The 17,282-nt window shown below is 37.9% G+C and overlaps 1 non-coding gene across 1 annotated transcript; it reads right to left on the reverse strand.

Moving 5' to 3' along the window:
• Nucleotides 1-15,490: 15,490 nt before the first annotated feature.
• Nucleotides 15,491-15,601, reverse strand: LOC140894077 (small nucleolar RNA R71). Its single transcript, XR_012153630.1, has one exon. It is a non-coding gene; the product is annotated as a small nucleolar RNA R71 (small nucleolar RNA).
• Nucleotides 15,602-17,282: the final 1,681 nt, after the last annotated feature.

Consider the following 17,282-nt stretch of genomic DNA (forward strand, 5'->3'; position numbering starts at 1 on the left):
TTGAGACCCATTCTCAAAAATACGGTGAATGAATTCCAGAGTGCTTTTATTTCAGGCAGACTAATCTCTGATAATGTTATCTTGAGTTTCGAAACACTGCACTGGATAAGGAGCAGAAAACAGGGACAAAAGAGCTATGCTGCTTTAAAGCTTGATATGAGTAAAGCTTATGACAGAGTTGAGTGATCTTTTCTTGAAGGAATTATGCTCCGGCTGGGCTTCTCTCGGGTTTGGGTGGAGAAAATTATGTGTTGTGTTCGAACAGTTAAATATTCATTTTCTCTGAATGGTGATCGAGTAGGAAATGTTGTTCCGATTCGAGGGCTCAGACAGGGAGACCCTCTTTCTCCGTACTTATTTGTATTATGTGCCCACGGCTTATCAGCGGCTCTTCTTGCACTTGAGAGTCGCCGCTGATCACAGGTGTTCGCCTTGCTTCCTCATGTCCATTTTTTACTAATCTTTTCTTTGCAGATGACAGTCTGTTGTTCTTCAGAGCTACGATGGAGGACTGTTTGGTTGTGCGCAACTGTCTACTGCTTTATGAGAAGGCCTCGGGGCAGGTTATTAATTTTGAAAAATCGTCCCTATCTTTTAGTCCGAATACTAATGAGCATCTGGCGGAGAATATTAAGTCAGTGTTGAAAGGAATATTTTATTCCTTAAATTTCTCAAATTTTGAAAATATTTTATTTAATATCTTTTGCCTTTCTTGGACATGAAGTAACAAGTTATTTATTCCTTGAATAAGTTGGTTTGAGATATTGATAAGCTTATTATAATATTTATCATATCATATCTAATATATATCTTGCTTTAATTGTGTAGATTTGATATGATCAAATCACAAGAATCCTACGCCTACAAGGAAATATGTTGAAGAAGGATTCTATCCTATATATTGAAGATGGACGTACACAGAGAAAGAGAGAGAGACCGTGAGATTTTCTACTAGCTTCATAATACGTACGTTGAGAAAGAACTGAAGATCTTTTAAAGCTTGTATCGGTCGTGACTACTTGAAGCATTGAAGAACACTCAAAGATCATTGATCAAGAAGTGTCATGCTCACGTATTTTTGGCTTCAAGATTTTTCTTCTTATCTCGTTTTACTATTCTATCTTTCATAGAATTTTTAGAAGAAACTTTTATTCGTTTATTTTCTCATATGTTGGAAAAAATTGATTTTTTACAATAATCACTAGTTTTAGGGTTTGTAAAACTCTTTGATTTATTTTCTAGTGAAGTTTTGCCCTGAGGCGCTGCAAGAGTATTTTATACTCTTGCTTAAAATCATTTGAGTCTATTTATTTGGTTGCTTGTTTATTTTATTCACGTTTAAATTATATTCCGCTGCAAATTACTCAGGTATTGTCAACACCTTGTGAAAACACCTCAAACTGTTTATATGCAACCCCCATTCTCTTATAAGTGGCATCAGAGCCATCTTCTTGATATACTAAGAACTGATCTTGGTTTGTTTATTTTATTACAGGGAATAAGATGGACTCATCGTCTGTTGCGAACTCGTTTTTGAAACATACGGTTCTTAATGGCATGAATTACGCACTATGGAAGACTATGATGCGATATACCATCAAAACGATGGATGTCCGTGCTTGGCAAAGCATTCTGCCTCGTTGGACTTGTAGTGACCCAACTTGGATCCACTACCTAATCAGAGTTATAATAAAAGCGCACGCAATAAAAGCTTAAAGCGTAAAGAGCGGATAATTAAAATACAACAAATCCAATCGGCAGAATACAACCGACGCTATCACAAGTGTATAAGTACTGTTATACAACCAAATCGAAGGTTCAGGGTAAATAAATCCCTACCCTCTACAACCTCGCACTCCCCAAAGCTCAATCCTACTGAGAGCCGCCTGGATCGTCCAGCCTCAAACCTGCCCCGCCATAAGGTACACAATACCCAAACACAGGGGCGTGAGCTAGAACGCTCAATACGAAGCAATGATATAAATATAAATATGTGCACACAAATGATTTAAAACTCAAGTGGAAACACTTGCTCATGACGCCGAGAATATACAGTACCGGCTAGAGAGCTACTGCGCGGGGTACTCGTATACTCCATATCAGGGCTGAGCCAACCCCATCCTGACCCGAATCCAAAACAGGATACAAGCCTTATATGGAAACTGTCATACCTGACTCGAGTCCAAAATGAGATCATTGTTCCCTATGGAGACTGTCAATGACTCACATCTCTCCGGATGCAGTCACACGTAAAATCATGTATGTGCTAAGACGGTAAAACATGCTAAAACATGATAAAATATATAGCACATACTCATGCAACATAAAAGCAAATATATCATGCCGGTTATCTCGGTCAGTACTTACGTACCTCTAACACTGCTGATCAAACCTAGCTCCACTGACCTAGACTCCAGGCCTACTAGTCCAGTCTACTGCTACTACAATGCAAATATCCATGCATCAACAATAAAGCTCTAAAAGCCTTAACTAAGCTATTGTATACTTCTAAATATTTTTAAGATGCCAAAGCTATACCTGCGTCCGTCGTTAGTCCTTTGCTGACGATAGCCTCAAAACTAGGCCGTAGCTCCGCGACGACGTCTAGATCACTAAGCCACTTTCGGATTCCCCGTAGGACGCCTAGATCTCCCTAGATCTGAGTTAGAAGGCTTAGGAATTGAGAGAGATGAGAGGAAATCGGTGCGAGAAAATGAATTCTCGGACCCTCTATTTATAGGCAACGTTCGGAGCCTCCGAACCTGGTTCGGATTGTTCGAACACAATCGGAACCTCCGATCCCTCCTTCGGAGCATCCGATCGTCCAATATTACGTCAGCCATGACATCACCTTGCTGATGTAAGCGATGACATGTGCCCTGGTCCCGATCAGAACGTCCGATCTTACCGACGGAGCTTCCGATCCACTTCGGAGCCTCCGATCCTGAGTTCGGGTTCTCCGAACCCGTTCGGAGCCTCCTGACTTGGTTCGGAGCTTTCGAACCATCCGAACCCTTGGGACCTTCCCGACTATTTCCGAGTGTCCTGAATCCATTTCTGAAGTCCGTTATCCCAACAGGAACTTACTTAATCATGTTTTTCTTAATCTAAACATGAACACGTGATTAATTACTCATTTAATCACTAATTAGAAATGCGGGTTACTACATTCTCCCCCACTTAAGAAATTTCGTCCTCGAAATTTAAGTCTTAGAGGAAAAGATAAACAGCCAACCAAATGTTCTTTATTACAACTGAACAAGTATAACTTGATACAAAGAAGTACAAAATCTCAAAATAACTCGGGGTGCTCGGCTAACATCCGACTCTCCAACTCCCAAGTAGCTTCCTCTGTCCCTCTGCGTTGCCACTGTACCATAACCAATGTTATGCGCTTGTTACGAAGTACCTTGTCCTTCCTGTCAAGAATCCGTAGGGGTTTCTCCACATATGATAGATCTCGATCTACCTTTACCTCGGTCGGATGCAAAATATGCGACTCGTCTGCCACATACTGCCTCAACAAGGACACGTGGAACACATCGTGGATCTCCGAAAGATCGGGTGGCAAGGCCAGACGATAAGCAACATCCCCAACCTTCTCGAGAATCTCGAAAGGACCAATAAATCTAGGTGTCAGTTTATCCTTGCGACCAAACCTCATCACCTTCCGGAAAGGTGACACACACAAGAAAACATACTCTCCTACCTCAAAATGAAGTGGCCTGCGGTGAGTGTTCGCATAGCTAGCCTGTCGATCCTGGGCTGCCTTAACCCTACGTCGGATCAACTCTACTGCATCAATCATCTGTTGAATCATCTGTGGACCCTCAACCTGACGCTCGCCAACCTCGTCCCAAAACAAATGTGTACGACAATGACGTCCATAAAGAGCCTCAAATGGTGCCATGCCAATGCTGCGATGGAAACTATTGTTGTAGGCGAACTCCACCAAGGGTAAATGGTCATGCCACACTGGACCAAAATCCATCACCGTCGCGCGAAGCATATCCTCTAGAGTGCGAATAGTACGCTCCGACTGTCCGTCCGTCTCTGGATGATAAGCCGTACTCAAGCTCAAAGTAGTACCAAGGGCTCGCTGGAAACTACCCCGAAATCTCGAGGTGAATCTCGGATCTCTATCGCTGACAATGCTCAACGGAATCCCATGCAATCAAACAATCTCTCGCACATACAATTGCGCCATCCTATCAAAGGTGTAATCGCGGTTATAGGGAAGAAAATGCGCTGACTTCGATAACCGATCCATGACAACCCAAATAGCATCACAATTTCTGGAAGACATAGGCAAGTGGGTGACAAAGTCCATCGTCACATGCTCCCACTTCCATTCAGGAATTTCTAGGCTGTGAAGTAACCCTCCGGATCGTCTAAACTCTGCCTTGACTTGTTGACACACAAGGCATCAGGATACAAACTGATAAACGCTGAGCTTCATCCCTTTCCACCAAAATCGAGTGCGAAGATCCTTATACATCTTCATGCTGCCTGGATGTACAGATAATCGACTGCGGTGAGCTTGCGATAAGATCTCATCCCTCAAAGTAGAATCTTCGGGTACCACAACTCGACCAGAAAGACACAACAGACCGTCTTCTTGCAGATGAAAACCAGAAGTGTTATCACCCTCAGCCAGCCGGGCCAACTTCTGAGTCTTCAGATCATAATTCTGAGCTTTTCGGATTCGTCTGTATAGCGCTGGCTCTGCAAGCACAGAAGAGACACAAATCTCTTGTTGTTCTTTCTTATGACGGAACGTAAATCCCAAAGAACAACACTCCTCCACTGCCTTCGAAACCGAACTGGTACGAAGGGAACTCACATAAACCTTGCGACTAAGCACATCAGCAATGGGATTTGAAGAACCTGGATGGTACTTGATCTCACAATCGTAATCCTTCAAAAGATCCATCCAACGATGCTGCCGCATGTTCAACTCAGCCTGAGTGAACAGATATTTCAAACTCTTATGATCGGTGAAGATCTCGAATCGTTCTCCGTACAAATAGTGACGTCATATCTTAAGAGCAAAGACAATGGCTGCAAGATCTAAATCATGTGAAGACTAGAATCTCTGATAGCAATCCACTATCGCTGGCGTCACTATTTGTACGGAGAGAACTATCCCGTACATTGGACGAACCTCTGATAGCAATCCACTATCGCTCGATAGGTAGTCAATAGATCTATCCCAATGATGCAATCAAAATCCTCCATTGCTAGAATCATCAGGTTAGCACTAAGCTGATGTCCCTCGAAATCCAAAACACAACCCACAACTAGACGCTTGGCTAAAACCTCGCTCCCCATAGGAGTAGAAACCACTAGCAACACGTCTAAAGGAATAAATGGCAATCTATACTTTTTAGCAAAACGTGCTGAGACAAAAGAATGCGATGCACTGGTATCAATTAAAACATATGCAGGAAAACCACATAAACTACAGATACCTGCAATCATCCGATCGCTGTCAGCCTCTGCCTGCTCCTGGTTAAGCGCAAAGACCTAACCCTGGGTACGTGGCCTCAAAGAAGAATGACCCCGAGAAGGAGTCTGAGTAGGCTGTCTCTGAGACTGCTGCGGATGCTGGCGCTGCTGTGAATACTGCTACTGGAAAGTTGGCTGCTGGTACTGAGGTGGCTGAACAGATGCCTGAGAACCTTCGGAACCACTCACTGCCCTAATCAGCATAGGACAATCTCTCTTCATGTGACCCTCCTGGCCACACTGGAAACATGCAGTGGTCGATCGACCACACTGCCCTGGCGGATGTCTGCGTCGGCACTGAGTACACCGGTTCGGTCTCTGTCCACCAAAACGATGCACTCCACCAGATCCAGAGAAAGAAGAAGAAGTACCTCCTGGCTTCTTGAAGGACTGTCCTCTCAAACCCAAAGGACTAGAGCTCGCTGGCCTGGAAGAAGAAGAGTAAAGTCCCCTGTTCCTCCGAATACTGTCCTCGGCCTGGCGACAATGGTCCACCAAATCCTTGTAAGTCCCATCGCCGGCCACAGCAACCATACGATGAATGTCAGGGTTCAGACCCTGAAGGAAATGATCAAACTTCGCCATAGAACTATCAGCAATATGAGGACAAAAGGGTAGCAGATCAAAGAACTTCTGCTGGTACTCCTCGATCATCATCGTCCCCTGTCGCAAACTCAACAATTCACTGGCTTTTGCCTGACGAAGAGCTAGAGAAAAATAAAATCTCTGATAAGCAGTACGGAACTCAACCCAAGTAGCTGCACCTCTAGCTGCTATGAACGGTGCGGAAGTAGATCTCCACCACTTCCTCGCCCTGCCCTCAAGCATAAAGGCAAGAATCTCCATCCTATCCTCAGCCGTGCAACGGAACTCCTGAAAGCACTGCTCCATCCTCTCCATCCAATCCTCCGCCTCTTCAGCTGTCTCACCACCCGTCAAAGGCTTCGGGCTAACTTCCTTGAATCTACGCATGCTCACTCGCCTGCGCTCCTCGGGCTGTCCCCGACGTCTACGATCGTCCGGATCGCCCCAACGACCGCCATCTACGCTACCGTGACTCTCGTCGTAATCTGCCATCTGTTACATAAGAACAGATAATTACTTAATCCGCTTTACGATATTTTCAGTGCAATGCGTTGCTCTGATACCAAAAATGTAGTGATCCAACCCGGATTCACTACCTAATCAGAGTTATAGTAAAAGCGCACGCAATAAAAGCTTAAAGCGTAAAGAGTGGATAATTAAAATACAACAAATCCAATCGGCAGAATACAACCGACGCTATCACAAGTGTATAAGTACTGTTATACAACCAAATCGAAGGTTCAGGGTAAATAAATCCCTACCCTCTACAACCTCGCACTCCCCAAAGCTCAATCCTGCTGAGAGCCGCCTGGACCGTCCAGTCTCAAACCTGACCCGCCACAAGGTACACAATACCCAAACACAGGGGCGTGAGCTAGAACGCTCAATACGAAGCAATGATATAAATACAAATATGCGCACACAAATGATTTAAAACTCAAGTGGAAACACTTGCTCATGACGTCGAGAATATACAGTACCGGCTAGAGAGCTACTCCGCGGGGTACTCGTATACTCCATATCAGGGCTGAGTCAACCCCATCCTGACCCGAATCCAAAACAGGATACAAGCCTCATATGGAAACTGTCATACCTGACTCGAGTCCAAAATGAGATCATTGTTCCCTATGGAGACTGTCAATGACTCACATCTCTTCGGATGCAGTCACACGTAAAATCATGTATGTGCTAAGACGGTAAAACATGCTAAAACATGATAAAACATATAGCACATACTCATGCAACATATAAGCAAATATATCATGCCGGCTATCTCGGTCAGTACTTACGTACCTCTAACACTGCTAATCAAACCTAGCTCCACTGACCTTGACTCCAAGCCTACTAGTCCAGTCTACTGCTACTACAATGCAAATATCCATGCATCAACAATAAAGCTCTAAAAGCCTTAACTAAGCTATTGCATACTCCTAAATATTTTTAGGATGCCAAAGCTATACCTGCGTCCGTCGTTAGTCCTTTGCTGATGATAGCCTCAAAACTAGGCCGTAGCTCTGCGAAGACGTCTAGATCACTAAGCCACTTCCGGATTCCCCGTAGGACGCCTAGATCTCCCTAGATCTGAGTTAGAAGGCTTAGGAATTGAGAGAGAGGAGAGGAAATTGGTGCGAGAAAATGAATTCTCGGACCCTCTATTTATAGGCAATGTTCGGAGCCTCCGAACCTGGTTCGGATTGTCTGAACACGATCGGAACCTCCGATCCCTCCTTCGGAGCATCCGATCGCCCAATATTACGTCAGCCATGACGTCACCTTGCTGATGTAAGCGATGATGTGTGCCCTGGTCCTGATCGGAACATCCGATCTTACCGACGGAGCTTTCGATCCACTTCGGAGCCTCCGATCCTGAGTTCGGGTCCTCCGAACCCGTTCGGAGCCTCCTGACTTGGTTCGGAGCTTCCGAACCATCCGAACCCTTAGGACCTTCCCGGCTATTTCCGAGTGTCCTGAATCCATTTCTGAAGTCCGTTATCCCAACAAGAACTTACTTAATCATGTTTTTCTTAATCTAAACATGAACACGTGATTAATTACTCATTTAATCACTAATTAGAAATGCGGGTTACTACAGGACTTCTCCAAAGATGTTAGATCCAGAAGAAGAATATATTATCAAGCCAGAAGCAACTTGGACCACTGAGAAAACACTTAGTTCGAGTCACAATGCTAAAGCACTCAATGCAATTTTTTCATCTATGGATATGAGAATGTTTGGACTCATAGCTGACTGCACTATTGCTAAAGATGCGTGGGAATCCCTTCAAGAAAACTGTGAAGGATCTGATAGTTGATCGACTAAATCGGTTTGATAAAAATCTACTGGCAAGCGCACCAGGTTAAGTAATAGTAAAGTGGACTGAGAGTCCAAGTATCGATCCCACAAAGACTGCAGTCAATTCTCAAGAATTAATTATTTTACTTAATCTAGACAAAATAATAGAAATGATTTTGAATTAAATAAAATAAGAATATAAAATAAAAACTGCTTAAAAAATAAGAATAAAAATAACTAAAGATAAAAATAATTAAAACAAAGACAACCAAGACACACGTATGTACCAAACAAATCATGTAACATGTAGTTGATTCAGGATTCAGATTTAATCTTAATTTACGGGAATCCTCCTAATTTGTTCAGAGGACTATTTTTAGAACAATCAAGCCTATTCAAATATTGATGAACTAATCTTTCGTAATTCTAATCAAATTTGAATGCATTAAATATTTATAAAAATTCAGTTTACACCCAAACGGCACACTGAAATCGAATTTTATTTCTAGTCGGTTTTACCATGTGTTAATTATCAGAGTGATCAAAATCAATACCTCCTCTGTCGACTTGGAATCGATTAACATGCAAGCAAACAGTTGATCAGACTATTCACAAGACAAATATAAATCTGACAATCAATAAAATAAAATCAACTCTGAAAAATCCAAAATAAACATCCAAGTTTTCTACATGAATTTGTTCGGCCCAATCACGCCGTCTTGGTTGAAAATAAACTACTCAATAATTGAAAACAATAGTCAAACAAAAATTAAGAAAGAAAAGAAGAAAAGAAGAAAAACTCTGATGGAGCGTCTTCAATCTACACGCCCGTAGCCGCCTATTGCCTCTTGTCTGTGTTCTCTGCGTGTTGGAACCTCCCTATATGCGGTCTTAAAACCCTCTTTTATATGTATTTGAAAGCCCGTCAAATAAAGTCCAAAAATTCAAAAATTTAATATTTCGAAAATTCCTTTTTTAAAAAATTTCGCACAGCAGTGCCTAGGCACCGAAATTAGCTCCTAGGCGCTGAAATTCTCATCCTAGGGCGCGCTCGAGCGCGTCCCTTTCTGCCCAGATTTTATTTTTGCACAGACTCGGCGCCTAGGCGCCTGATTTTTCTTCCCAGCGGGAGTTTTCTTCAAAAAATCATATCTAGGGTTCTAGCCGTCGGATCGACCTGAAATTTTAACAGCAGCTTCAAAACATCTTTAACTTTATTTTGAACAGTGGAGATCTGATTTTGGGTTTTCTAAAATTAAATTTGAATTTTTGACCAAGGATGCTCCGTAATTCATTCTTCAAAAATATATTTTCCTACAAAATTAACCCGGAGAGTGAAATACACAAGCATGCATTAAAACACATAAAAACACATAAAAACAATATGAATGCACACAAAATAGACATAAACCTATCACGAAATAATGAATACAAAATGCATTCATCAACACCTCCATACTTAAACCTTGTTCGCCCTCGAGCAAGTCATGCAAAAATAATATGCAAACAACGACATAAGTAAGAATGAATCATGAACAACATAGCCTCCAATAAGTTTCAACTTCAACAACTAAAAACCACAAACTTTTGATTGTTCACAATACACCGTCAGTTTAATGTAAACGTGTGTGTGTGCCATGTTATTCCAGTTTCATGCAACTTCAAAAGAATATGTCCTAAGAATGCTTAGCGACCTATGAAAAATTAGTGTAAGTATCACAATCCAGCACTCCGTCATCCCAACAATCCCAAAAAAAAAACATGCGCTTTCTTGAGATTAATTACGTACCTCCGGATTTTGCACCCGGTATTTTATTAAGCCCCAATAATTACCCGCAAACTTAGCTATAACTAAGATAGGATTCGGATTTCAATCCCCTCGTCTATAGCCCGGATGGAGCATCAATCCCATTTAACCCGCAAACTTAGCTATGGAAAATTGAATAGAATTTCAATCAATTTCCAAGTCCGGATGGAATTGTTATTTTAAAATTTCAAAATTATTAACCCCATGGAATCCGCATACTTAGTCAAGAACAAGAGATTAGGATTTCAATCTCTACTCGTAACCCGGAAGGAGTTAACTTAATTTTCAACAAAAGTTTTTCAAAAATTTTATCGGTACGCCCAAGATCATACATGCAATGTCTAAAAATCATCGGGAATCCAAAGTCACTATAATGATCAACAAACATCTATCGTCGTGCAATGGTCAAGCAAAAACGAACTTCATCAATTACATCGCTACAATACACTAGTCTAACATGCGTGCTTAAGATGATTCACGATTCAACCAACAGTTTCTCATGTTCAATCAAAAGCAACATTTTCCAAAAATAATTTTAATAACTCTATCATCATAGGCCAACAATCATCATTCTACTTATTCACACAAGACAAACAACAACACAATGATATGGATGATTACGAACTATATGCCATAAACTAGACCATATGAATGCAAAACACAATGATGAACGAAACAAAATAAAATTAAACAACACCCCACATACTTATCCAAAGCATTGCCCTTAATGCTCTAGAAACACAAACAAGATGCATGAACAAACACACATATGCAAGACGAACAAAAACAAAATAAAAAAAAAAAACAACACTCCCCTGGTTTTCGATTCATTCTCATTCTTCTTGACAGTATCCGCTGGGACGGTAGCAACAAACTGGGTATATCGGCAGGCACGGCAAACTAGAATGGAAAAGAAGCAAAATAAAATAAAAAATAAAAGCAAAACTAAACAAAAATAAACTAAAAAACAAGGTAAGAATACTGGGTTGCCTCCCAGTCAGCGCTAAATTTATAGTCTAATGCCCGATTATGCAGTAGCAAACATCAAAGAGTGGCTGCCGCCTATAGTAGGAATCATACAACTCTACGTATGAGTCTTGATTTCCTACGCCCTCAAGCATGACGTGGTATATGCAGTTTAAGCTTGTCGGTCCAACAATACTCAGCATTATTTTTTTTCTTTTGGAAGGAGACTTCGAATCTAGGCTAAAGCTCATAGAGAATGGAATATGTTGGAGGTGGCATCAATGGCAAGAAATAATCTTCTAACGGTGTACATGGAACGACCATTGACGAGGTAAAATCTGTAGTCTTGTATGTGTCTTCCTCCTCCAATTTCACTGTTGGCTCATAATCACAAGATGATTCCTCAATTGATAGTTCTTCTTGATCTGGCTCAATTACTTCATTCTCTTGGCAGATTTCAGAAATAGGTTTTCTAAGAAGCGCAATCTGTTCATCCAAAATACTCAAAGGTTTGATGCGGCTTCTGAAGAACTGATTTATCTTTGTCTGTTGTCGCACAATTTTCTCCAAATGAGCCACGTGGTCCTCAGAATGCCCTATATACTCTTCTTGATGCTCAGGTGGTTGATTAGCAAAATTTTTAGAGTTGATATCTGGAGGATATTGATGACTCCAACCCTGCAGTGAAGGATCACAATGCCAATGGTAGTCGAAATCTGCCATATCATTTAACAAGTGCATCGCACTATTTTCATCTCTGTTGAACAAGTGACTGTCAGTTGCAAAAGCTCCATCATCTACCCAACGTCTTGTTATCTCATCTAAACCACCATAAAAAATCTGAGTTAGGGTGTAGCTCGAAAACTGATGACATCGAAAATTATTCGCCAATTCATTGAATCTCCCCCAAACAGCATAGAATGGCTCTGAGTATTGTTGGCCAAATCTTGTGAACACCTGTCGATAATCCATCTTCAAGTACCTCACAAGAAAAAGAAAAAATCAAAATTTAAAAAAAAAACGAAAAGAATGAAAAGATAGAAGGGGAAAAAATGTCTAGTCTCAAGCAAATAATATATCCTAATATTAACTAAACAGTCCCCGGCAACAGCGCCAAAAACTTGACCGGCTAAATTGGTTTGATAAAAATCTACTGGCAAGTGCACCAGGTCAAGTAATAGTAAAGTGGACTGAGAGTCCAAGTATCGATCCCACAGGGACTGCAGTCAATTATCAAAAATTAATTATTTTACTTAATCTAGACAAAATAATATAAATGATTTTGAATTAAATAAAATAAGAATATAAAATAAAAACTGCTTAAAAAATAAGAAAAAAAATAACTAAAGATAAAAATAATTCAAACAAAGACAACCAAGACACACGAAGGTACCAAACAAATCATGTAACATGTAGTTGATTCAGGATTCAGATTTAATCTTAATTTACGGGAATCCTCCTAATTTGTTCAAAGGACTATTTCTAGAACAATCAAACCTATTCAAATATTGATGAACTAATCTTTCGTAATTCTAATCAAATTTGAATGCATTAAATATTTATGAAAATTCAGTTTACACCCAAACCGCACACTGAAACCGAATTCTATTTCTAGTCGGTTTTACCATGTGTTAATTATCAGAGTGATCGAAATCAATACCTCCTCTGTCGACTTGGAATCGATTAACATGCAAGCAAACAGTTGATCAGACTATTCACAAGACAAATATAAATCTGACAATCAATAAAATAAAATCAACTCTGAAAAATCCCAAACAAACATCCAAGTTTTTTACATGAATTTGTTCGGCCAAATCACGCCGTCTTGGTTGAAAATAAACTACTCAATAATTGAAAATAATAGTTAAACAAAAATTAAGAAATAAAAGAAGAAAAGAAGAAAAACTCTGATGGAGCATCTTCAATCTACACGCCCGTAGCCGACTCTCGCCTCTTGTCTGTGTTCTCTGCGTGTTGGAACCTCCCTCGATGCGGTCTTAAAACCCTCTTTTATATGTATTTGAAAGCCCGTCAAATAAAGTCCAAAAATTCAAAAATTTAATATTTCGAAAATTCCTTTTTTTAAAAATTTCGCACAGCAGTGATGAAACTTAAAATTTGTAATTATTTATATGTTAAAAAGTGTGTTTTAAAATTTAAGTTTAATTAAAATTATGAAGTTGTATTATTTTAGTGTTATGTGTTTATATTTAAATGTTTTACTAAAATGTTGTATTTTACGGTTTACGCAGGTTTGGTAAAAATAAAATTACTCAAGCTACAGAGGTCATAATGGAGTAATCTCAAAACCTGTAGAATCACAAAAGAGGCATCTTCAACTTTGTAGAAGACAAGAAATTCCAAAAACTTCATTAAGATGATCAAAATAATCAAACATCAAAATGGAGATAGATTTACTTTTACTATGACCAGCTTGGAGTAAAAATATCATAAGTATTTCATATGTTATCCAAAAGGGGTGAATGAGTTGTCCAAACATATCTACACAAAATATCCTACGTGTTCTATGTTGAAAAGAAAGGCTGAATCGGTGGTCTAAGGCATCAAACATGCCAATTAAAGTTGGGTCATGGTATTGACATTCAAGGAGACAAGCACCCACCAACTTTACTATTTCACATTTAATGAGCCTTGGACTCTTGCTCTCATTTGGCCTATAAATAGATGTGTTGTATAAGCTTTGTAGGGTGTAAGAGTGTAGAGAATTCTTCATTTGTAAAATAAATATTGTGTGTGTGAGAATAAAAGTTTGAGTGTGCAAGTTTCTCAAGTTCAAGTATGAAATTTCTTTTATCTTTATTCTTGAGTTTCATGTTCATGGAAAGCTAAATCTTTTTATGTCAAGGTGAAAAGGTTTCATTGTTGGTCAAGTAAGATTGTCTATATTTTGTATATTCTTTTCTTTTCTATTTTTATTTTTACTAATTGATCTTTATTTGTAGGTATAATTTTGGATGATTTGTTGTTATCTATTTACATCAAATGCTTGGTACCTTGAATGTGGTTACCTTGATTTGTTGTCAAATATGATACAATAAATACTACAATAATTATATACTATAAATATATGTATCTATTTATAATAAAGTCATATATATTATTTAGACGATAGCGCGACACTGTCGGTTGTTCTAAATAATATATTGTGATTTGAACTAACATTTACTTTCTCGCATCTAAATTTTACTTTATCGCAACTAACATTTACTTTTCCGCAACTAACATTTACTTTCTCGCATCTAACTTTTACTTTTCCGCAACTAACATTTACTTTATCGCATCTAACATAAAGTCATATATTTTATTTAGACGATAGCGTGGCTCTGCCGGATGTTCTAAATAAAATATTGTGATTTGATCTAACATTTACTTTTATGTCAATTTATATTTATGCATTTATATATATTATGGGTACCATGTATTAAATATCGGTTGATATTAATATAGTGGGAACTATATTATATGATATACTTGTTTAAATATTTCATTGTTCTTTTATGTTTATTTTTATTTTAGTTTCTTTTATTTATTTTTATTAAGCAATCTTAAATAAACCAACAATGAACCTTTGAAACCTTGACAATTTTATAATTTGTGTATTTGAAGTTTTATAATAATATTTTCATCTATAATATATTATTGCTAAAATTAAACTTACAACATCCTCTCCGTGGATCGATCTCGTACTCACGAGTATATTACTTGCAGACAACCTACACTTGGGTGAATTACAATTTAAGTTGTAGCAAGTTTTTGGCGCCGTTGCCGGGGAGGTATAAATTAAGTTTAATTTTGTTATTATGTAAATAGTATGTTGTTTTTTATTGTATGATTGTTTGGAGTCGTAAACAAAGTGGTAGACTTGTTCGAGTAACTGAAAATATTTTAAACATGGACGATAATTCTAATAATCAAGATGATAATAATAATAATCATCATCATCAAGAACATGAACAACCAAGAACACTTAGGCACCATATGAATCCAATAAGAACTAGTACACCATCTTGTTTAGTTTTTCCTCCTGATGCATCTAATTTCAATTTTAAGCCACAAGTCATTCAACTTTTACCAAATTTTCATGGCTTAGATTCTGAAAATCCATATTTGCATTTAAGAGAATTTGAGGAGGTTTGCAACACTTATAATGATCAAAATTGTAGCATGGATACTGTTCGATTAAAGCTTTTCCCTTTTTCCTTAAAAGATAAAGCTAAAACATGGTTGCAAAATTTGAGATCAAGTTCAATAAGATCATGGGAAGAAATGCAACAACAATTTCTAAAAAAGTTTTTTCCTTCCCATAGAACAAACTCTTTTAAAAGACAAATTACAACTTTTTCTCAAAAACAAGGGGAAACATTTTATCAATGTTGGGATAGATATAAAGAGTTACTTAATACATGCCCACATCATGGTTTTGAAATATGGAGAATAGTTTCTCACTTTTATGAAGGTTTAATACCTAAAGATAGGCAAATGATAGAATTCATGTGTAATGGAACTTTTGAAGATAAAAACCCAAATGAAGCTATGGAATATTTGGAGTCATTAGCAGAAAATGCTCAAAATTGGGATAATATAGGCTCAATTGAACCACCAAGTAAAACCAATAATTCAACAAATGGAGGTGGTATTTATCATCTTAGAGATGATGTAGATGTTCAAGCTAAACTTGCATCTTTAGCAAGAAAAATCGATTCATTAGAAATGAAAAAGAGTGATCAATTAAAAAGTGTTCAAGAAATTGTTTGTCATATATGTGACACACATGATCATCTTACAAAAAATTGTCCTACTTTGCCTTCATTTAAAGAATGTCTCCATGAACAAGCCAATTATGTTAACAATTTTAAAAAACCAACATTAGATCCTTTTTCACAAACATACAATCCTGGTTGGAGAAATCATCCCAATTTTAGTTGGAGGAACGATAATAATGTACAACCTTCACAACAACCTTTTCAAAATAACCAAAATCATCAAGGTTATGCTCCTTATATCCCACCTCCAAGAAAAAATTTTGAAGATGAAATTCATGCATACATTCAAAAGCAAGAGTCTATCAATATTCAAAACATTCAATCTATGAATGATTTGAAAGAAACTCTTGCAAAATTTGCATCTGCACTTAATATTCATGAAAAAGGAAAATTTCCATCTCAACCACAACCTAATCCTAAAAATCAAAATCAAGAAAAATTTGATCAAGTAAAATCTGTTATTACTCTTAGAAGTGGTAAAATAGTTAATGATCCATATAGTGATGAAAACAAAGATCAATTAAACTCAAAGAGTAAGGATTCAAATCCTGATACTTTTGAGAAAGATGATGCTTTGAGTCCTAAAAATAAGAAAATTGATGATAAAATAAATAAACATGTTCCTTTTCCTCATGCATTAGTAAATAATAAAAAACAAAAAAATGATTCTGATATTTATGAAGTTTTTAAACAAGTAAAAATAAATATTCCATTATTAGATGCTATTAAACAAGTGCCTTCTTATGCAAAGTTTTTAAAAGATTTATGTACTGTGAAAAGACAATTGCATGTAAAGAAGAAAGCATTCTTAACGGAGCAAGTAAGCTCTATTATTCAAAATAATTCTACCTTGAAATATAAAGATCCCGGTTGTCCAACAATTTCATGTATTATTGGAAAAAATAAAATTAAAAAAGCTTTGTTAGATTTGGGAGCAAGTGTGAATTTAATTCCTTATTCAGTTTATGAAAAGCTTAAGTTGGGAGATTTAAAACCTACATCTGTCACTCTTTTACTAGCCGATAGGTCAATCAAAATACCTAGAGGTATCGTAGAAGATGTGTTAGTTCAAGTCGATAAATTCATATATCCTGTGGATTTTATTGTCTTGGATACACAACCAATAGAAGTACATAACGAAATTCCAGTAATATTGGGACGTCCATTTCTAGCAACTTCAAATGCTTTAATTAATTGTCGAAATGGAATAATGAAATTGTCTTTTGGAAATATGACTTTAGAACTTAATGTGTTCAATTTATGTAAACAACCAAGTATTAATGAAGATGAAGATGATAATGCAATAGAAACAATTGTGGAAGAAAATATACACCAAGAA

This window comes from Henckelia pumila, chromosome 3 (genome assembly GCF_033568475.1).
Source record: "Henckelia pumila isolate YLH828 chromosome 3, ASM3356847v2, whole genome shotgun sequence".
Taxonomy (NCBI): Eukaryota; Viridiplantae; Streptophyta; class Magnoliopsida; order Lamiales; family Gesneriaceae; genus Henckelia; species Henckelia pumila.